The 24,574-nt window shown below is 31.5% G+C and overlaps 1 protein-coding gene across 1 annotated transcript in view; it reads right to left on the bottom strand.

Annotated features, from left to right (window-relative positions):
* The window catches only part of Sema3a (semaphorin 3A), a 447,522-nt gene that overhangs the window by 293,309 nt on the left and 129,639 nt on the right, over positions 1-24,574 (bottom strand). The window contains exon 3 of the mRNA XM_048786244.1: positions 8,345-8,424. The gene's annotated coding sequence lies outside the window, so the exon portion shown is untranslated. The remainder of the gene's footprint in view (positions 1-8,344; positions 8,425-24,574) is intronic.

Below are 24,574 nucleotides of genomic sequence, written 5' to 3' on the forward strand. Positions count from 1 at the left end.
TGGAAATTCCTAACAAGATATCCTTTAGCCGTCCTGACTTGTCATACTCCCACACAGTGAAGCAGCACACGGGGGTAATGCACTCCCCTCGCCGCCATCTTCAAACCCCCTTCCCCTTCCTTTAACCCCAGAAAATGTATAACAGGGAATTAAAATCAACAAGCAAAAAAAAAAAAAAATATATATATATATATATATATATATATATATATATCACCCATAAAGATCAAAAGATTGATAAAAGTAACCATAGCAATATAAGATTTCATGGAATTTGGTGGATAAAGTATTCACATAAAATTCACTGACATCTTAGGGGAGTTAGATATCTCATAAGATAAGCAAGCCCATTTGCTCTAAGGAAATAAAGAGATGCTTAGCACCAGAAGGCATACCACACCACAAGATACGGAGAGGCAAACATTTCCCCCAACCTGCTTTCATAATATTGCCAATCAGCAGATATTTCCCATTTACCAACTAATGGAGAAAGTGAAAGGCTTTAGAAAAAGAACTCCACATATATTATTGGTGGTTCACAGTGAGAAGAATAATTTACTCATTGGTTAACATAAATTATTTCAGTGAACTAATCTACAAAATACCTGCTAAACTCTTCTACACACACTTCCATTTCTACTCCATATAGTAATTTCAAAATGGTTTGAAATATCAATGGACAGCCTGGAATCACCTGATCCATAAAGAAAGCTCACAACTAGAATGACAAACAATAAAAACAATGACAAAAAGCAAAAGCCATTCAAGCAAGGTGACACACACCTGTAATCCCAGTAACTCCAGAGCCTGAGGAAGGAGAATCCTAAGTAATTTAACAAGATCCTGTCTCAAAATGAAAAGGGCTGGGGATGTAGCTCAATTGTAAAGCTATTACCATTGGGTTCAAAGCCCTGGGTTCAATCCCCAGTATCAAAAAACAAAACAAAAACCAACTTAAAGAATTTGAAGGAAACAAATCCAATAAGAAAAATGAATATTAATCAAAAGTATATTGATGCTCCTTAGAAATAAAAAAAATAGTACATTAAAATTTTTTTAAAAGTCTTACTTATTTTGTAAGACTATATAGAAAAAGGACAGAAAAGGAGTTCCTAAGAATTAAATCTATGGAAAATGAAATAACTTGAACCAAAAGATTAGAAAATAAAGTCAAGAAATTTTCCATAAAATTAAACAGCAAGAACATAAAATAGAAGTAAAGAAAATTAATGGGTAAGTTTAAAAAATCAAATAGGATATCTTTACAACTAGCAGAATGAAAAGATAGAAAACTCAGGAAAGATACACACGTACGAATAGATGCAAACATGTAATTTACTGTAAATGAAATGCATGAGTCTTTAGACAGAAAGGGTCTGTTTAGTGCCTAATTCAATGTAAAAGAAAGAAAGAAATATCATAATTATATTTCAGAATATCAGTGATAAAAATAAGATGCTAAAGACATTTTTGTTTTTGGTAGAGGGTATATGTTACCAAGGAACAGAAATCAGAAGATCTTAAATGCTCATCTCCAGCTTCAAATGGTTTGAAAATGAATAGATGCAAATAACAATCATAAGTATGCAAGAGTGACCACATATTAATACCAAAGCAAAAGCATTACCAAATAAAATGAAACATTCCATAATGATAAAAGAATCATTTCAGCAGTCTCACTAAGTTGCCTAGACTGGCCAATTTGCTTCCTCTTGATTTAGTCTCCTGAGTTATTAGGATTACAGGCATGCACTACCATGCCCATTTATCTTGTGCAATTAGATTTTGATAATTACTATAAATCTACAAAAAAGAAGACAGTGCATTATTGGCCAAAGGGTACTAACATAGTCTATTGGAGCAAATTAGAAACTCCAGAAATAGGTCTTTGATTTTGACAAAGTTGTCAAAGTAATCCAATGGGAGAAAGCAATCAATGTCTTTTCAACAATGTTAGAACAAATATATTGACATAGAAAATACATTAATCTTGATATATACCTCATATTATCTGTAAAATTTGACTAAACATCAACTATGGATCTACAAAAACAAACACAATAAAACTTTTAGAGGAAAATATTAGAGATAAATGTTTAACCCTGAAGTAAGCAAAGGACCCTTGCATAGTACTCAATGTCACAAGTCATAAAATAAGAAAAAAAAGCAATATATTACATTTCATCAGTATTAAGATTTTGCTTTCAAAAGAAACTGATAAAGGAAGCCTTGGAATGAGAGAAAATATTCACAAAATATATACATCTATCAAAAGCCTCATCTCCATGATATATGCACTTACTTTCATAATGCAATAATAATAGGACAAAGAAGCCAACTGAAAAAAATGAATCAACTTTTCCCTAGATACCCCACACAAGAAGATATAGAGATGACAAACACAAATTAAAAATGCCTAATATCATCAGTCATCAGAGAGGAACAAACTAAAGACACACTGACACTCCAACAATACACATTAAAATGGCAAAAATTAAAATAGACTTCCAAGTTTTGATAGAATGTAGGGCAGGGGTCAGCAAACATTTTATTTAGTGGGTCAGATAATAAATATTTGTAGCTTTAGGGGTCCTAATTACTCAATTCAGCTTTTGTAGCATGAAAGCAGCCCGTTCCTAAATAAATGAGTATGGCTGTGTTCTAATATAATATTATTTCCAAATAAAAAAGCTGAATTTGGCTCAAGTATGAAAGTTTGCAGACCCTTGATAAAATGCAACAGTAATTTTTACATACTGCTTAGAAAAATAACAAATGGTATCACTCCTTTGGAAAAATGTCATTTCTTAAAATATAAAATACACATCTACTAAATGAGCCTGATATTTTAATTCTATTTCTACATGATAGATGAAAACCCATGTTCACACAAAGAATTGTATGCTAATGTTTGTAAAAAATAATTTACAAATGTCAAAAGGTAAAAACAACCAAATATCCACCAGCAAGTGAATGAATAAAAATTTTGCAGTACATCCCTTCAATGGAATACCATTCAGCAATAAAAAGAAATAAAGTATTTTTACACACAAGCTACAGATAACTCTCTAAATCATTAGGCTAATTGAAAACACACAATTATATTTATATGAAATTCAAACTAATGTATAGTATTAAAACAAGAAGGAGACATTAGAAATCTTGTCTCTGGATGACAATATTCTATATCTTGGTTGTAATAGTGGTTTCATGGATATATACCACTATCAAAACTCATAGAACTAAACCTTTAAAATTGATGTAGTTTATTTTATCTAAATTTGTCCTCAATAAATTAAACAAGAAGAAGTAAATATATAGAGAAGCTACAGCCAAAACAAACTAAAAAGAATGAAAAAAACAAAAACAAAGAAAACTTGCACACACTTCAAGAATTTCCACATAGTGTTTTGCTTTTCAAACCAATATCAGCAAATATTTAGGCAGCCATTTAATCCCACTCCCCAAACAAGTTATTCTTTCAGTAATTCACTATATATGTATCTCTTATTACTCAAAATTTCTTGCTCCATTATTTTTACTTCTCAACACACTTTTATTTGTAGAAGAGAAGAGCCACACATTTACTTTGTTCTCACAATATAAATTTTTGTTAGTGATAATACCGATAAATAACAGAAATAATGGAAACAAATTAAATGAGGAAGAGCATCTTGTAAAAGGAGTATCTTGGCAGCATGAATTTATGATATAAAGGAAACAACTCTCAAATTAAAATAACTTGTTTTAAATTCCTCTTGGTCTCAATTTTCTCATGTAAACAATGAGATTATCTCCCAAGGTTCTTCTGATTTAGAAATTCTATGGACCTAGAAACATTTAGTTCAGTTTCTCAAAGACTAAGAAAAATAGAAGAATGATTTGAGAAAAGAAGACATTATCATTCAGCAAAATAGATGATTCAGCTGAATCTGAAGTTGGACTTGTGCAAATATGAAGAGGGCCAAATATTCAGAGGTAGGAGACTTTCCATGCCTGCTCAAGGCCCCTCAGATCCTACCCTCATTGGGTACACAGAAGGTTTAGCCTGTTCATTAGATTTTCTCAGGAGCAAGGCCACACTCTAAGCCCTCTTTTGAACCTGTGGGCCCTAAGATCTGAGTCAGGACTGAAGGTGAGAGCCTGCTAGTTGAGCCTGTTGTCCAGGTTCCTGGTTGCTAAAGCTGAATGTCTATTCTTGGCTCACCTGGACAATATATCCTTCTTTCTTCTCTGAAAAAATTTATAGGAAATCTCCAATAATAATAAAAAAAGGTATTCTAGTTTCTTAACAACATTTAGAAGTGCTTACACTATAGATTGAAATGTTAAGTATACTATAAGCCAAAAGAACTTAAATATCAAAATGTAGTAATAGCTGAATTAACCGGTAACATGCTGAATCAAAGGATTCTTCACTGAAAAAAAAGTTTTTAGACTCTTAAATGTTAAAATCCTTCCGAAATTTAAATGTTTTAAGTGTTTTTTGTTTTAATTCAATTTAACAGCAACATTTCACATAATAATTATTCTTTCCTTCACTCACTGAATTAATATTATATATCCCTTTAAACTTGCAGGTAGGAGCAGGCATGAAGAAGAAAAAACATATTTTTTCATTTCTAAATACTTGCAATCTACAATTCAAAAATAAGATTTAAATAACCATGAAAAAAAGTGGAATGTTCTTAAAAAGTAAGGTAAAATATAGAGTAGTTTTTAATCAAAGAAAAAAGGAACCAAAGAAAGGCACATTTTAAAAATTCAGTTTTGCCTAGGGCTAGTGTATGGCTCAGCAGTAGACTGCTTGGCTAGCACGTTGGAGGCCCTGGGCTCAATCCTCAGCACCACATAAAAATAATTAAAACAAAGTTATTGTGTCCAACTACAACTAAAAAATAAATATATATTTTAAAAAATTCAATTTTGCCCCCAAATTTATAAAATATTTAAAAATATGTTAAAATAACTGTAAGCAAATAAAATTTTGCATTATCATTCCCAAGGCATAAATGAGAAAATAAGGCAAAGCAATTTTCTCAAGGCAAATAACAATTCAGTTTGTGAATCCTGAACTATTTAAGTCTAGAATGTAATTTCATTTGTCATATGAGACCACCTTCCTACAAAACCAGAAAGAAGTTATTTAACAGTCACATAAATATGAAGGGATTTAACCTTGAATAGAACAGCAAATTATATACTGCTATTGATCTTATTACATTTTGATTTTTATGTTCTTCCTTCTCACCCATGTATTTGTAATTTTCCTTTTTTAAAAAAAAAAATTCCTCTCTTTACAATTCATTACATTCTTTTCTTAACTATAGACTCCTTTGATTATCTCCTACTCTTTTACACAAATGCTTACAATCTTTATCAAGAACTTTCAATTAAGATATTTGCATATATTTAATCTGGAATTTATTTAGAATAAAAAAAAATTAGAGAAAAAAAATGTTATCATGGATCTTGCTTTGCTGGCATTCCTTAAACAAATAATATAAATTAACAATAGAATTAGTAGGATGAGCAAAATATACTGTAAAATTTTAAATAATTATTGATATAAATATCTCATAATTCATTTGCCATGACAACAGTTCTCTAAGTTACTTTAGTTAAATAAATTGAGAACAACAACTACTCAACTCACTCCATGCCTCCTTCCCCAGCTTCTGGTAACCATTATTCTACTCTCTAATTTATGAGATCAATATTTTTAGATTCCACATATGAATGGGGTCATTCAGTATTTATGTTTCTGTGCCCATCTTACTTGGCTTAACAAAATGTCCTCCAGGTTTATACATGCTGCTTCAAATGACTGGATTATTCTCTTTTTTTTTTTTCATGGATGAATAGTATTGTGTTGTATAAAGGATAAATAAGTTCAAGAAATGTATTATGATCATGGTAATTATACCTAGTGGGAATATATTGTATTCTTCAGAAATAGTAAGAGAATAAATTTAAGTGTTCTCATCACAAAAATAATTACCATGTGAGATAAGGCATATTTTTAACCATTCCATAATGTGCACTTGTGAATAGTTGAAAACATCATGTTGTACATGATAAATGTACAATAATTTTATCTATCAACTAAGAAGAGGGGGAAGGCTAGATAAAATAAAGATCTCAATGGTCCCAATTTGAGATGACTATATCACATTCTCCAATCATTATTGAATATCCAAGCTTGTCTTTGTATTTCCCAAAGTCCAGAAGCACAAATTCAATTCTGCAAATATTTCTATTAGACACAATATCTATGAGCAGATTTTGTCACTTTTTAGTTGAATTTTGATATTCCAACTTTTATAAATATTCATTAGTTGGTATCTAGTCACTGTCCCATTTCAATCCAATGATGTAAAGTACTAGTTATAATCATGGTTTAAATTCATCAACATGAACTGCTGATGTTTTTATAAATTAATATTTGAAAACTAGCTTAATCTTCAAATAAATATTAAAAGCCACAGTGGCAGTGACATTGAAACCAGGTCTAAATACAACTTTGTCCTTCATACATATGAAACAGATTTTAAATAGTATCCGGGAAATTCACCTTGTAAATTTTTCCTCCTTTATTTTTGCCCTTGGAAACAATTGTAATTGGAAAATCAGAAGGTTATAATTTGCTGAAAGTGTTTAATCTTTGTGTGTATTATGTGCTAATGAAAAATAGCATTCAGTAAATTAATATTGTAAAGTCTGAAAATTAGTCTTGCCAAATAATGACTATATCTTGTATACACATTCACACACAAAAAAATGCACACATATGCATGTATGCACACATAGATTGTTTGTATTGGAGAACTGGTACTATTTTTTTTTGGAAGTCTTCGTTGTCCTACTAATACTAAAGATAGGAGATAGATCCTAAGTTAAAGAATTAATATGTATTGACTTGGTATCAACTTTAAAATTTCATCACACATCTTAAATCAGTGTATTTTCACCTTATGTGATAAATGTTTTGCATATGTAAATGCTGCTCCCACATAGCAATTTTAATATGTACTTCATTAAAAATATTTCTTGATGCTAATATAAAAAATAAAGTGGAAAAGCATTTATTCACATAGGAGAAATAGGAGAAATCAGCCAATCAAATCCAAAGGAATCCAATAAAATTGGAAATTCCTTAAATGAAAACAAAAATAAAAATGAATTTTATTCTACTTAATGATCCACATTGGGGAAGAAAACATATTTAAACTCAGGGCATTTTTCTTACCAACTCCACACATTATTCATAGATCTCCAAGTTATCCATTTCTTCTAGTACCATCAAATATAACCAATAGAATTTTGTCTAACATTACAACTTTTTTCCTACTTAATATAATAAAATTAATGTTTACAAACAATTAAGTTGAAAAGGATAAAAATAAATAATATGGATACTTTCAGATTTTCTATCAGCATTTCTATTTAAGGGTAATTGTTTAGTCTTACATCTTCAGTCAAAAAGAAGATAGTGTATATTATAGTTTAGATCCAGAATGTCCTCCAAAAGTTTGTGTACTCAAGAGTTGGTCCCCCACTGGAAGGACTACTAAAATGGTAGATACTTTAGGATTTGGTGCCTAGTTGGAAGAGGTGGGTCAATGGAGGCTTGCCTTTGAATGACACGTTTTGTCCCTTGACTTTTCTCTCTCTGTTACTCAGCCACCATGAGGTGAACAGCTCTGCCCTGCCAAGTTCTCTCAGCCATGATATTCTCCCTCACCACAGGTTACATCTATGAACTGAAACTTCTGAAACAATGAGCCAAAATAAACCTTTCCTTCCTGAAGTTGACTTTCCAGGTATTTTGTTGAAGCAACAAAAAGCTGCCTAACACAGAATAACACTTTAAAAACTGACTTCTTCCCTTGGCTTGGCACTGGAGCCATTGCATGATTTTAGCTGATAGCAACCAGCTGTGGTCAACGTGATGTAGAAGGGGCAGGTTAGTCAAAGGACATTTCTAGGTAAGAATCTACCCACATACCAGCTACTTTACTCTGTGGTTTGGGAAACTTGGCCAACCCAGAGAATTTCCAAAGTATGAAGATTAAAAGCAAAAAAGCAAAATAGTAGAAATACACCTCTTAATAGTTTTTAGTGGCAATGTAGCCTCCTTATAAGGTGTTTTTTGTCTTAAAGAGTTAAGAAATCTCTGACATAGCCAAATCATTCCACAGAAGACTGAGCGAAAGTAGAATGTGCTCTTCTTTTTAAAATTATGATATCTTCTAAATTATATGTTAAACAAACACGTGAGTATATTTAAATTTACATCAAAACTTATTAACATGTAAAAGTACATAGTTTTTAAGTGTCTTACCTCCTTTGAAGAAATATTACTTCCTGAGGTACATCTCTTCAGTCCTCTGGTTGTTTTAAGGACCTGGAAACTTCAAATACCTTATAAAAATAAACAAGTTCATTTTAGAATTCAGTATGCATCACACATTTAGCCTATAATTATTAGCCTATAATAAAAATTGAAAGTCAATGTAAAATTCTTTAAACTACCTCAAAATTTTGAACAGGAAGATAAAATGTGGGAAGGGAAAAAGATGTTATAGGAGGCAGGCACTAATTTATAACATTTTTCACTCTAGCTCCCCCTCCAAATTATATTTGTATTCACTAATTGAGGTGCATGAAATAATTTATCGTTTGAGCTCTGACTGGTATAAAATTAACTGATTTATTGAGAATTAGTTGAAACACTGATGTGCTCTATTGAAGGTCCTGTGACCATCAGTGGGGGAAGAGGGACATCTATGATGCTATGATGTCATTAACATTTTTCACCACTGAGGATGAAAGTGTAACACTGACAACCCCACTAAGCAGTAGTTTCATAGCATTATTAGCAAGTAACTGATTTCACTTTACAAAGATTTTCCTGAATAAAAATATTAAATTATAAATGTAAAATTTAAAAAAAGTTTTAAATAACAGAATTTTTCAAATATAACATTGAAAACATGCTTTGAACAATTTCATTTTACTAAAATACATTCTTTATAACGTTGATTATACACTTATTTGAATAAATAAGGAAACAATTTATAAAATAAAGACAAAAGAAATCTGGGGTAAAAATGTAAAGTTTTGGCATTTGGGAATATGTATATATTTTTTTCAAGATAAAATATGTAATGGAGATTCAGTAGCTAAGTTGTAGTATTATTAAATATTAATCTTATCAAAGTAAAAAATCAATGAAGTGATACAAATTCAAAAGGAGTAGTTATTTCACAGTTATTTCCAATTCTGAATTACTTTTTACTTTACAATTGAGAAATATTTCTATATTATTATATTGTTAAGAAATATAGAATATTTTATTCTACATCCACTGATTCAACAGATATTCATTGAAATCCTTTCTATGTGACAGGATTAGAGAAAACTTACAAGAGTTGATTCAAACAAACAGATAATCTATTATCCCAAATATGAATACAAACAGAAAACTCAAATGTGAATATCGTATCAAATATCTTTTGGATACATGTATCATGAGATGGTGAAATTGTTTCAAGGTAGTTAGTTATTAGGTAGAAATCAAGACCCCTGGTGAGAAGAATCAATTTATGGAGGGATTAATGGTTTTGAAGACCCTGACTATTGAAATTATCATAATACATAGCAAGAACAGAGTTTGAGAAAGTCAGGAGAGACAAAATCTCTACAGAAAAGGGAAAGTGACCAAAGTTTGGTGGCAGACCTGGGGTAGGTATGTAGTAGTTCACTGGTAGAAAGCTTGCCTAGCATGTGTCAGACCACAGGTTCAATTCCTAACACCAGAAAAAAATATTTTTTGGAAAAGCGGACTACTAGCAGATGTTATCTACTGATGTCATGAGAATCTAGCTATAAGATTTTAAACAGGAGGAAGAAGAGTGCTCAGGAAGTGATACTGAAGGGCAAAGAGAACATTGCCTCCACTCTAATCTCAGTGACTTTAAGTGGTGTGGGAGGGTAATAGCTAGTTCTTGAAAGGTGATATAAGAAGCAGTGTCATTGGGCTTCCTTGGAGAGAAGATAAAAGAAATACACAGAAGAAGTTGAAGATAAAGGGGATCTTTTGGGATGTGGAGAGCAGTGACCTGAGCCATGGTTTCTGATTCCCTCATGGTTGCTTTTGCCTAGGAACTGCCTGTAGACTGTGCAGGTCAAGACAGCCCAGTTGCTATGGTAATGCTCAGCCAGAGGAGGCTACTGCAGAGGAACATAGCTGAGCTCAGACACCAAATCCAAGGGGTAGAGAATACTGTGCATGACAAGATAGGTCCTTCAGAGTGTCTGCTTTGCTACAACTTTCTTAAAATAACCTTCTGATGACAAAACCTATATAATAAATATGCTGAGCTAGCTCTGATGTCAGTCAAGGCTCATCAGGGCTTAGCTTTCCCACCTGGCCCCAGCTTTTTCTCTGTGTCTCTTTGTCTTTTCTTCATCCCCTCATCACCCTTTTGGTTTCTGAATAAATGGCTATGCTGGCCACAGCACTGGGATGCTCCAACAAGAACAGTGAGGGGTATCGAGAGACAGAGAAAAATGGAGAATGAGAATTAGAGTCTTGGGGATCAGAGATAACTTGGTAGTTGTAAGATATTTTTGGTGACTCAGGTATAATAAGAACGTGAGACAATAATGATAGAGAAGGCTATGAGAGCGGAGGGGTGGGGAGAAGGGATGGTTGTGAGACCTATCAGCAGATATGAATTTCTCTTGACTTATAAATTAAATCTTTCTAGATTAACAGAAGGGTAGTCTTTCTCACAATGGCTTTACAGATCACTGGGAAAATATGCCACATGGGGGATTACTGCTGCTTTACATAGTGCTATAATGTAAGAGGATAAAAGATGACTGGGTATTCATGCTTAGGATGGTCAGGAACTCCTCTTGGAGTTTGTGGCATTTTATCTGAGATCTGAAGGAAGAAACCACAGGGATATCTTGAAAGATAAAGAGTATTCTAAATCCAAAGGTTAATAAATACAAAGCCTCTGAGGCAAGATCATGAACAGAATAGTTTAGAGACAGCAATAAAGTCAACATGTAATACCTGATATCACTGATGAGAAGAAAGTGGAGATGCAATAATAACAAGGTCATAACTATAAACCAAATTTCAGCAGATAACAAAATGAACTTTAAATAATGGCAAGATCTATGCCATGAATAACATTTCCTAGTTTATAACAATGCATTGGTTATGTTGAAACATTTTAGAAAAAAAATCTTTTTTCTAAGATGGATAATGTAATTTAAAATCTTATTCACACAGTGGAGGTTTTGCTATTTCAGATATCTTTATCGAACTGACCATAATACAACCATCATGTTGGCTAAAAAACATTACTCTAATATGCAGAGTATTGTTCAATAGTTACGTCTGTGTTAAATATATTTGTATGACAGAATAAAAAATTTCATCTTCTTTGATAATGTCAAGAATGTGCTGGCATAGATGAGGTTTCCCCCCCTATCTTTGGGAAGACTATATGAGCCAAGCAGGCACCTGCAGTTACAAAATAACCGATCCAATCTGACAGTTCTTTTTTTTCCAATTCACACCATATAATTTTTCTACAAAAAATTCTGTCAAAAGAGGTTCCATTAGTGTCAGGTAAAGATTCCTAACAAGCATACTTTTAACTTGTTCTAAAATGATAGTAACAAGTGAAACTTAAATGGGAAACTCCTTTTGCAAATAGATTGTAATTCTTTATCTTATCTATTTCTTTTCTTTGATCCCGGTATTCTCCTGGAAACTCTAAATGAATAGTGACTTTGACAAATATAATGTGTGCTAGCTCCTACAGAGATGAACTAAGAACAAATAAAACATTCTGCTTTCTGCTGTACCTGTTTCATTAAGCAATGATTTACTAGGAGTTAGCAGAACAGAAACTTACAGTGGCCATTTTTTAAAAAACTTACACTGAACTTATTGGAAAGGCTTAAAGCAGTCATTGGTATTGCTGAAAAAGTTCATTTTAAATTTCAAGCATCTTCTTTTCCCTTTTCCTTCCTTCTTCCTCCATATTCTGTCTTTCTTTCATGGGAGGATGGGAAGATGAGATAATTTGGGCAATGAATATGAATAAATTAAAAACTAATCAATTGAGGTTCAATTTCATTTATCATGAAGAATTCTGAATGGCTTTCATTAGAATTAGATGTAATTATGTATCATATTCATAATAACTTGAAATATGTGTTGTTCTGAATATTTAAAGTATATAAAATGTGGGAATTTAAGTAATTTCAACATTTTTATCTTTAAACATAAACAATTTCTATATTTATTTGTTTATGCACTTAACAATACCTGTTAAACATGTCCAAAGTACCAGGAAATGATTTAAGTGAAAAATTAAAATTAGATATTCAATTAAAATATAATCTACTGGGGGTGCTGGAAATTGTTCATTTTTTTCTATCCCCGGGACAGAACAGTGCAAAACTAAATAATGAATATATGTTACAAGTGAATGTCTATGTTGGAATGAATGTATGTTTCAGTAAAGAAACAAATGTGCTTCTCTTTTCTTTTCTTTTGTTTTACTGAGGAAGTCAGATATGTAATTAATGATTGTTGAAGAACTTGATGAGTATAATGATGGTCATATGTATTGAATGCTTAGGAAGCAGAGAGGTGGGACTCCAAATCAGTGTCCTGGGGTGTTCCTGGTTCCAAGTTTATGAATTGAAGATTCAAGATGCTTGGTAAATATTTAGAGTACACACATCAGGGGCTGATATAGCCTTTAGGCAATAAATTGCTCAGAAAATGCAAATACAATTTTCCCAGACTGGAAAAAAAATATCTAAGTTGTGAAAATTTTGGTAGTTTCTATAATACAATTAAAAAGTTATGCAAATGGAAATTAATAAGCATCTAGCTAAATGTGTATTACATTTAACCTTTCAATCATATTAAATTGCTAAATTGAAAACTTTTTATATTTAAGATTTTCTTCCTTTGTAAGTAGCCTCAAGTATGCTTGATAATTGTTGAAAAAAATCACAGAAAATATAATGAAATAAAAGGGCAAATTTATAAGCCCTCTTCCAACTTTTAAAGTTATGCTCACTATGGAACAAAGATAGATTGTAATATATTTGAAATGACATGACATGAGGCTACCAAAACAAAAAAAAAATCATACCTACAGCTTCAGAAGACCTATAAGAGGCCTGTATCAGCCAGTCTTGAAACAGTTTTAGGAGAGGCTGAAAAAAGTATAATTTAATTAAAAATAATTCTATAAAATATATCTTCAAAGCATCTCTGAAGCCCCAATTTATTTGTTTGTCTATAGTTAAGAATAGAGCCCTGAAACAAAAAGTTCTATCATTAAAAATTTTCAGTGAGATTATAAAGAATATATGAACAGAAAATTAATATAGTCTCCTTAGTTTAAGAATAATTATTGCCTTAAATAAACTTCCTAGTGTTTTTTCCTACATACTTTAAATCAGCCTGAACAAATTTCTTGGGTCAGTTTTGGGTCATTAAAAGGTCATGAAGGAAGCCCCAATGATAACACATAATTTCTAAAGGCTTTTAAAAAAATTACACTGAAACAAGTTTTCCCTTTGAAAATAAACACACATTGTATAAACAGTTATAGAACTAATCATGTACAGCTTAAGTACTTAAGTTTACTCATATGTTCATCTATCATATAAACTTCCATTTGTTTGTAGCTTATAATACATACAAATGAATATTATAACTATACACTTGCATATATATACACATATAACAATACACAACACACATGTATATGCACACATGAATGCTTGCATACACCTACATACACACAAACACACACACACACACACACACACTCTCACTCTCTCTCTCTCTCTCTCTCTCTCTCTCTCTCCTTGGAGAATTCTTAACTAAGTTGTATAAGTTTATTATGATTTAGATTAGTTAAGCTTTCAACTAAATTGCTCAAGTATTTGGTACAACCATTTCTGAAATCCCTATTTCCTTCTGAATACATATTATCATCTATGCCAAATGTACATAATTCCTTCATTTTGAATATATATGACCCTTCACAAGATTTTGAATTTTTCTATTAATTCTTAATTATAGTTATAAACATTATTGGTATGGACATTCTTGATACTTCCTGGTGTTGGCAACACCTCCTATTCTGCAGTTACTTACAATATAGATAAGTTATTTTTTGAAAACATTATGTATAAAATCTCAGTTCTCTTCACACTAAACCATTTGATTCTATTATATCAAGCATTATTATTTACTATTATTTTAAGAATGTCAGCTGTGATGGGTATTTATTTTCTCTGAAGTTCTATTGCTATTTAAATGAAAATAATTCAATTTTGAAAATAAATGTAAAAATCATAGGAAGAATAAAACTATGAGTCTGTATTCCATACACTTAGGCAATTTCTTTGGAATTTTATGAAAACAAAGATATCAATGCATAGTTCCTTGGGAATAAATCAAATTGATTACTTGTTGCTTTCCTCTGTGGTCTTAAACATTTCATCAAAAGGTTTTCAATCTTTAAACTATGATTTAAGAAACTAGTATTTTACTTTCTCTTGAATTGTATGGCAACATACAGAGTTTTACACTTAAAGTCATAGACAAAATTTTGCCTAGTGAGTCAATTTGTGATAGATCTAGAAGTGCATACTCTATTCTTGAATGTGTGCATATGATGAGTTAAGATAGGTAAGTGTTTTTTACAAATGTGGCACTCAAGTTTTCAACCCGTCAAGCTTTCCAAGCTCACCCTGGACCTGCCCCTTGTCTTAAGTACCATGCAATCTCCTTCATGTGTAGAATATAAAAAACTTGATCTCACAGAAGTTGAGAGTAGAATGGTGGTTACCGGAGGCAAGGGGAATGGGGAAATGTTGATCAATGGATACTAAGTTATAGTTAGACCGGAGCAAGAAGTTCCAGAGTGTTTTTGCATAATAGTTGTGACTATGGAGAATGATAATGTACCGTACTTTTCAAAAAGCCAGAAGAAAGGATTTTCAAAGTTTTCACCATAAAGAAATGATAAATGTTAATGGATAACCTGATTTCAACATTATACATTTATATACATGAATTAAAACACAAATAATATGAACAATTTTTTTGTTTTTAAATGTATCATTAAAATAAATTTAATATTGCTAGCTAAAAGAAAACACTTTGATACACAAAAACTCTACAAAAAAACCCTCAAAATTCACTCAGTGACTTCATAGAGTTTTGAAATTAGATGAAGAGATGAAGTTTTAATTAAGGCTGAGATTATAGTAATCTATGATTTAATTCCCTGGACCTACAGATTACAGACAGACATCCCTGCAAGAGGATTAGACTTCTCACACTATCAACTTCATACTCATTCATTTGACTTGCGTTAGACAATGAATGACACCTGACTGAAAGTAACCTGTGCCACATCTGAGCAGAAGTTTTAAGAACCAGCTCATGGTTCTGCCCCTGCTCTTTACCCTCTACCATGAGATTAGTATGTCTCAGATAGAAACATACTGATACATAATATGTATATTAGTATGAATTACATACTAATTCACGATGGTGGCACAGAATTCAAGTGATCTCATGATGGATACAGAACCTGTGCAATGTGTAAACTTTGCTGTTATAAGCCACACAGAAGTTGAGGTTGTTTGTTATCACAGTGCAACTTAGTCTAGCCTCACTGATGGAACAATACAATAGAAAGTGCACAGAAGCAAAAGATTTAGAATAAAACAACATGTCAGGTATGATAGACGCCTTTGCTCAGCCAAGCAGTGCTTGCTGGAGAGAAAACTTGTTTTGTGCCCTGTCTGCCTTAGTACAGCAGGAATTCCAGGGAACTGGCAGCTAAGACTCAGTCATTTTTCTCAGTAAAAGCTGTTTTTTTTTTTTTTCCCTGAATACAAAAGAGAATGAGATATGCAACCAATGCAGAAAGAATTTTTGTTTGGTTCAATCTCATAATAAATCCAAGAGAGTACTACAAAATTATGAAGACTAAATAAACAACAAATTAACTAAAGAGAATATTATCTGCAGAAGTTTGTTGTTTGTTATGAATTACTTTCTACTATCTATTCTATCTGGTGGGATTCTATCAGCAGGTCAATCATTTCCAAATAGGTAAGTTGACGTGACCAAAATTAAATTCCAAAAACTCCAAAATGTCATATCAAGTTGAAATTTAAAGGTCTATAAATGTAAATTGTGAATTTGCCAGCTCACTGAGCAGGTATAACATGCAAATGTAGATGATGAAGTTAGCAAAGATATGAAATATTCTCCTCCATTATTTTTAATTTCTGAAAACCTTGATTTTATAAATGATACCACCACTGTGGACATTAATTCCATGGATGACAGACCATAAAATAGGAAACTGTACACACTTTCTATGTTTCCTTGGATGAGTGGCATGATGACATTAGGTAGGATTTTGAGGTATATTTTTTAAATGGCAGCTATGACTATGAAGAAATAAAAGTATAGGATAGAAACAAATTTAAAAATCATCTAAACTATATATTTTTAAAACCAGCCTTTTAGTAGTTGGTGTTCTGCTTAAATAATTATATAATGTATCTGGTGACTTACATCTCTACTTATGTTTTGTTTTCTTTTAATAATGACAACAATAATAATAAGCATAGATGAAACTGACAAATATGATCAACTACATATTCTTGCTCTTAATAACTAAATTTAGCAAATGTTTTAGAGGTTTATGTTTAAAAATTTTCACAAAATTTTGTACAAGAACTTATATGGACTTCATTCAAATAGCTTACTGTGATACCTGTATCTTATATAAAGACATTTTTGATGCTATGTAATTTTTAATTACAAATTCATCCAGTAATCTGAATATTAAATTATGTGTTTTGAATAAAGCCAGGGAGATAATTTCCTTTCACAATTTATTTTAGGCATGTTTGTATCACTAATATGTATTTTTTTTCATTTTGTAATTTTTGTTCCTGTTCTTCTAACTTCATTTTCTTCTTTTATTTAAAAAGTGAAGTGCTCTTCATTTTCAAATTAAACTTTTAATCATATTTTAATTATTTTAGTTTAGTTTGAGGAAAGTTAACTGATATAAAATTGTTGAAATTGAAGATCATTGCCTTAATTCATGTTAACTTTCAGCATCATTGAAATCAAAATTAAAACCAAATTAAGAACCGATATAAGGAACTATCTGGAGGTGTATCCGTTGATTTTTTTAAGTAATAATAATTTAAAATCTTTAAACTAGGAAAGCACTTACTTTACTGCACACAGAATAAAGGTACACAAAGTAAAAAATCCATTAACTTACCAATACATAAAACATTCCTTTAGATTTTGGATCACACAAAGTACATTACTACCAATCAAGTCAATAGCATTATTAAAAGAGGTGCTTTAAGTATATGTATTAAAAATAAGCTTGGAAACATTGAGAGAGAAAGAGAGAGGGAGCGGGAGGGAGGGAGGAAGAGAGAGAGAGAGAGAGAGTGAGTTACCATTTAGAAGCTCCTGTAAGTCTTCTTTCCTATTACTTGCTGATGATTTTATAAAAGCAGATTTTTAATGTTCCAGAATCACATTCTTTTACTTTGTTTCAAAACTATTTTCCAGAAGCAGAAGAAATTTCATGAACTGCTAGTGGTCACAAAACAAAGGACAAGGAGTAATGTAGGGTGCCCACAATTAGGCTGATTAAACTCTGCAGGATCTGCAGTTTGTCAAAAACCTTTTTGCTGCCTCACATTTTCTAAAAATGGAAAAGGTGAAGCTTTCACAAGTAGCAGGCTCCAAATAAACCAGTACACCCAGCACAAAGCTCGTGATACCAGCAAAAACATTTTTTTCACACATTAGGAAATTCTACGATTAGCTGGTCCCCATCACCCTAATAGGATATTCTTCATATTAATGTGAGATTCAGCTTGCATGCAGACCCTAAAACTCTTTCCATCCCTCAGGCTACATTTGTCCCAAAGAAGCATTAGTCACATGTAGCCTTAAGGGAGTTTTATACAAAACTTGGGGGAATAATATATAGATTCTTTCCTTGGAAGAGAAAAAGACAAGACAAAACAAAACTGGGTCAGGGATGGTGACTGCTAATACCATAAAACTGTAAATGCCCTTTAGCTTCTCCCTCAGTTTTACCTTCTGACTTTCTAGAGGAAGGAGTGTTGCGTGTAGAAAATTAAATATGGACTATATGATAGCTACCCATGAAGTTCTGACTGGTGACAGCATATTCTCACAACTCATTCATTTTTGCCTCTTGCCCTGTTTCAAGGTTGAAAGTAACCAGCTACTGCTTCCATCTTTTTTTTTTTCGAAGTAGATGTTTATCATAGGACAGCTTTATTAACATTTTAAGTTATATTTTAATTTTCCCAAATATCACTATTTTTTCAGCTTAAAAATATTAAAAACTAGAATAATCTTATTGTTTAGTAGGTATTATTCTTTTTTTCTCCTGGCACCTGCTCTTCCTATTCTGAAATTCACAGTACATTTCACATTCACTATACTTGACTACTCCTTGTCTCAACATATTTCATCAGTTATTATGGTGGCTGAGTTGCCAATAAATTATTTAACTGAAATAACTGTTCTCTGGTGGACAGCATTTTTTAGGACCAACTCAATGAAAATGCAACTACTGCAGGGAAGCCTGAAACTGCAAAATTGCATTCAAACTGTCAGGTTTCTAAATAAAATTTGAAATAAATGCGATTTAAGAAGATGTTTGTTGCTTAAAATTCCATGGATCCAGAGATATTTGCTACATTTTATACTATCAAAGAAACACACTATGAATGATGAAATAAAATAAACTTATTAAAAAAAAACAAGCAGAAGTTGTCCATCAAGTGCTTTTTAGGTCATATCTAAGACTTCTTTTCCTCATCCATTAAAATAAATAAGCAATAACCAATTCCTCAGCCTTTAGCATAATATTTGCTGTTTTAAAACATGTATAATAAAATGTGTATTTTTTAATAAAAATAATTACATTTCTTATTTAGCTTCTTGATTTCTTTAGTTTCAAAATCTAAATATCAAATTGATCATCACCAACCTGTTAATTATGATTTTGAAACAACTCAAATAGGAAATCATTATAAACTCTTTACATATTTATAACTTACTCTCTAAATTTTTACTAACTTTTTTAGACTTTTTGCTTTTTGGTTATCATGAAATTTACAAAAAAACATCTTTTGCTCAGAGCAAGCTACTTTGGAATGATAACATTTTAACACAATTGTGCATAAATATAATAAAACAAAACAGGCAAACTAGTAAATATGTTCATAAAACTACACTTGTTCCTTCCTTCTCATGTTATAAATTTTGTTGTCTCATTTTCCACCTTTCTATATTGCCTACCTCTTAACTTAATAATGTAGTTATTTTAATTGGTTTGGGTTTTAACCTTCAAACTAAAGGTATAAATGCTTTCCACACCATGTTTACAATGTTAGAACATTCTGAGTTCATCAGCATAGTTACTCTTACCAGTGAGTTTTTATACCTTCTGATGTTTTCTTCTTAGTCATTAATATCTCATTTTTTTTTCAGTTTGAAGGACTCCTATTAGACCTTTTTTGAGAACCAGTCTAGTAGAGATACATTCTCTCTGCTTTTGCTTATCTGATATATCTTTATTACTTCTTCATTTCTAAAGAATAGCTTGGAAGGGTACAGTCTTCTTGGCTAGAAGGGTTTTTATGTAAATATTGTGAAAATCCCTCTATTTGCCTTGGAGGTTTCTTCTGAGAAGTCTCATGTGAAGCTAATTTGACATCCCTATGTGAATTTATTTATTCATTTTTTCTCTTGCTTTTTCAAGTTCTTGTCTTCATTTTTTACTTTTACCAGTGTAATTACAATGTGTCTTGGGGTAGACTTGGTTGGCAACCTTCAGACTTATTATACCTGGATATTTGTATCCTTCTCTAAGTTTGGGATATTTTTCTTATGACCTTTTTGAATAAGCTTATTAGCCCTTTGGTATTCTCAACTCCCCTTGAATTCCAATAACCTGGATGATTTGCTCTTTTATATTGTTCCAAAGTTTCCATAGGCTTTTCTAATTTCTTGTTTTTTCTTCTTTTTTCTCTACCAACTATGTATTTTTAAGTATCCTGTTTTAAGCTTACTGATTTACTATTCTGTTTGACCAATTCTTTTATCGATATCCTCTATTGTATTTTAACTTCACTTAGTATATTGCTTTCTTCAAGGATTTCCATGTGACTTTTTAATTGCTTCTATGCCTGTGTTAATTTTTTTCTTGTAGTATTGAATCTTTTCTGTGTTTTCTTAAAGCATATTAAATTTCTTTAAAATAGCTCTTTTTTTTAAATTAGAAAAGTTCCCCATACTGATTATTTTCTGGTTAACTTTTGGCACCTTTTCTTGACTGTAGATGTTGTAATGGATTCCTGAAAATTCAGAACAGTAAGGATTTTATTGTTGCTATTGGTGGTAGTGGTGGTTGTTTGTTTGTTTGCAGTGCTGGTGATCACACCCAGGCAAATGCTCTACCACTGAGCCATATCCTCAGCCCCATGGTTTCTGCAATTCTTGATGCTTGGTGTATTATGTTGACTGGGCTTTGAAGGATTTGGTATTTATTCCAGTCTACAGAATCAGGATTGGTTTGTGCCTACACTTACAGAAATTTCAAGCAAGCTTTAAACATAGTCACTTCGCTATTTCAACACAGGATGATATTTAAGTTGAGGTTCATCACAAGTCTACTTTTGGTGTGTTATCACTGGTTCAGCACAAGAGAGTGATCCAAGCTTAGGCTTTTCCCAAACCCACAGATGGTTTCAGCATGAATCAAGTGTGTTGTTCAGCATGAATCAAGTAAGAACCTAAAAAAAAAAAGCCACTTTATCTCCCTAAGCCTCTCTCTTGTTTTGGGGTAAGCCCAGATGCTTCATCATAGTCATTGACCTGTATATGCAAACAAACTCAGAATGCTCTACTATTATAAATGTGGTATATGAAGCATTTATATCTTCAGTATAAAGACTAAAACTCAAAATAATTAAAACATAAAAACTGCATTAATATTAAGAGAGAGCAGTATAGAAAGTTGAGGCATCAAAAATTCATAATGTGAAGAGGGCTAGAATGCAAGTGTAGATATTTTATTGGTACGTTTTCTGTTTTTTCTTATCTTTATGATCATCTTAAATTATTATATTTTCAAAGTAACTAATAAGTCATGTAGTTAACCTCAAAGGAAAAATATATAATAGAAAATCCAAAATAAATAAGGAATCAAAACATACTACTAGAGTAAATTACTTAGCCACAAAAGAAAACTATAAGAGTAAGAAAAAAGAGATAACCTAAAATAAAATGAGAAAATAAGTTACAAAATGACTACAGTAAGGCCTTGTCTATTAATAATTGTCATAAATATCAGTAGATTAAATTCTACAATTGAAATATAAAGAATAAATAAATGGATAAATAACAAGACCCAACTATATGTTGTTTGCAAGAAATTATTTCACCTCTAGAGACATGCTCTATAACTAATTGTATGACCTTGGTTTAATCATATGTAAAATGAGAATAGTAGCACTATCTACCTCTTAAGATTAATGATTTAATATGTGTAGAACAAATACCTGTTAAAGTAAGCTCTCAATAAAAGACTATGCTTATCTTGCTCTTATTGTCATCATGACCAACATCATCTTCACTTATATTTTAATTATATACAAGGAAAACACATATTTTAAGAAAGATACAAAAGTTGAGTATTTAATAAAATGGGAAGTCACTTTTAAACCCAGTATAAGCATTTTGAAGGAGTTTGCATTTTAGAAGAGGAGCTTTCATGCTTAACACTAGGGCAGAATTACAGTAGGTATGAGCATGTCCAATAGGGTCACACTGCCTGGTGGAAATGATTCCATTCCAAATGCATTGGAGAACCTTTGGCAAATGACTACAACTCTGCAAATTGAGGGGGGAAATAGTATACCACTTGTCAATTTGTAATAAAAGAGTTAAGTAATTATAAATGACCTTCATCAAATAATGAATATGATTAAATATACAATAAACATTCAATAGGCATTGAAAATAGGGCAAAACTAATCTTTAAAGATAGCTACCAATAGATTGACAATATTAATGGCTAATTTTTCTGTATGCTGTAATATTAACGTTAATCAAAGGCATCAAAACTACAGTAATCAAAAGAGTATTTGATTACTTCTTCAAAAGGTGCAATTCACTGCAGTCTGGTTGCTAAAGTTTGCTAATATTCATTTTAACAATGCTTTTAATCTACATGTTCTTTTGGCACTAATACTATATAACCAAACATGCCATGTATGACAGACAGACCACCTTCAGTTAAGGCAGAACATAAGAACTATTCTCTTCTGAAAAAGAAAACATTTGTCTGATGAGGAGATATTATGTCATTTCCTGAGTGGGAGTTCACAAGGGCGTACTTACAGCATGCAATAAGTAGAAAAGAATAAATTGGGGGAAATAAAGTTGAAGAATCTTGCAGAAATCATATAAATAAAAAATATGTCCATGCTTCCATGTTAAACATGACCCCTTCTTACAATGAACTATAGTTCTTTTAAAAAAATGGAGAGCTTATACTCTGATTATATTCTGTCGTAAATCATATGGACAGATGTGCGCCTTAGTCACGCATCATGGTTGATTACCATCATTCAAGGTTTATGCAACACAGGCCAAGAATTTTATTTTTTAATTTAACATTTAATTTCTTTGGTATTATAGTAGACAAAAAGTAATATCCCATGAATTTTTCTTGGTTATAGCACATCTGCACAATAAAAATATTTATGTCAAATATTTTTATTATGACTTTAAAATCATGCATGTTTGTTTATTATCTCCCATAAAGAAGCATATTTTTGTTATAAGGTGGTTTAAAATAAAATATTTTGAAGTTTTTAGATATGTATTACCTTCCCTAGCTATTTTAATGAATGGTAAATCAATACAATGTCAAAATGTGTAAATAAATAAAATATTCTGGAGAACTTCTGTTTTCCCCTCTGATGGCTAAACCAACTTACATTCTTGGTACCATGAGTCAAGGAGTTTTCAAATTACAGGGTGTGTGAGGAACTTTTCAAATATTGTTGCATCACAGCAGGCTGACTTAGGTGGGTGGGATGAATCCATAGGGTGGTTTCTTACAAAAGCAAACTGAATAGAATGACAGTAATCTAATGGGGTTCCAGTCAAACCTCATTCATTAGTTCGACTCAGACCTGGTATAGAGAGATTAACATGAGATTACTCAATATTTCTATTAGATAGAGTTCAGATTTGACATTGGTCATGGATATAAAGTTAATGCTGAATTGGCTTTGGAATGCAAACCCTTATAGTTATCTGCCAGTTCCAATGAAGGAACAAAAACAAGATTGTTACAGAGGAAAAAGAAAAGAACATATGGTTGAAACAAAGCAAATGCTGTTTTTGGCTGAAAAATGGCAAACTGATGATCATGTATACTTTGGAAATCACTTTATCAAATTAGATTCCTAGATTATAAAATGTAAATTTTTTATCTTTAACAAGAGAAGTGAAAAGAATTTCTAAATTATTTTTTTTCACAGATTGAAGCTTATTATGAGGTATGATCTTAAAAATCACTATTTTTGTGAAAAATAATACACATATCAAAATGTTTAGCTAAATAGACTGTATAACAGAGGTGAAAATGATAAGATTTGCAATTTACCTGGCTTTATATTTGTTATTCAAAAAAATAATTACATTCTTTCAACATTCAGCATATATTTATTGATTGATAAAATATATAAGGCATGTAAAATGTGGAAAAGAACACTACAATTCAGTAGACAAGAGCAATGTCTTCCCTCAGAGAACTTGTACTTGAGAAGGAAGAAAAAAACAGACAAATAATACATAATAAATGGTATTAAAACAAGTGTGATAATTAACATGATACATACTATATATGCAGTAGTTTATATTGGCCATTGTTTATGAAATAGTCCTACAGACCTATAACAAAGGACAGTGTATATATATGCATGCACACATTCACCTGTCCGATTTTCTGTCTCTAACTTCTATCATCTATCCATCTATCATCCATCTCTATTTCAAATAAATAATTTGTTCAAACTATGGACCAGGCATAGATCTAAACAATTATAAAAATTATTTGATAAAGCAAGTACCAAAGTGGAGGAGAAAAAAGAATGAGGGGAGTTATTATTTTTTTAAAATTTTTTTTTATTGTTGGTTGTTCAAAACATTACATAGTTCTTGATATATCATCTTTCACACTTTGCTTCAAGTGGGTTATGAACTCCCATTTTTAGCCCATATACAGATTGCAGAATCACATCAATTACACATCCATTGATTTACATATTGCCATACTAGTGACTGTCATGTTCTGCTACCTTTCCTATCCTCTGCTATCCCCCCTCCCCTCCCCTCCCC

Source organism: Marmota marmota, unplaced genomic scaffold, assembly GCF_001458135.2.
Source record: "Marmota marmota marmota unplaced genomic scaffold, marMar, whole genome shotgun sequence".
NCBI classification, from domain to species: domain Eukaryota; kingdom Metazoa; phylum Chordata; class Mammalia; order Rodentia; family Sciuridae; genus Marmota; species Marmota marmota.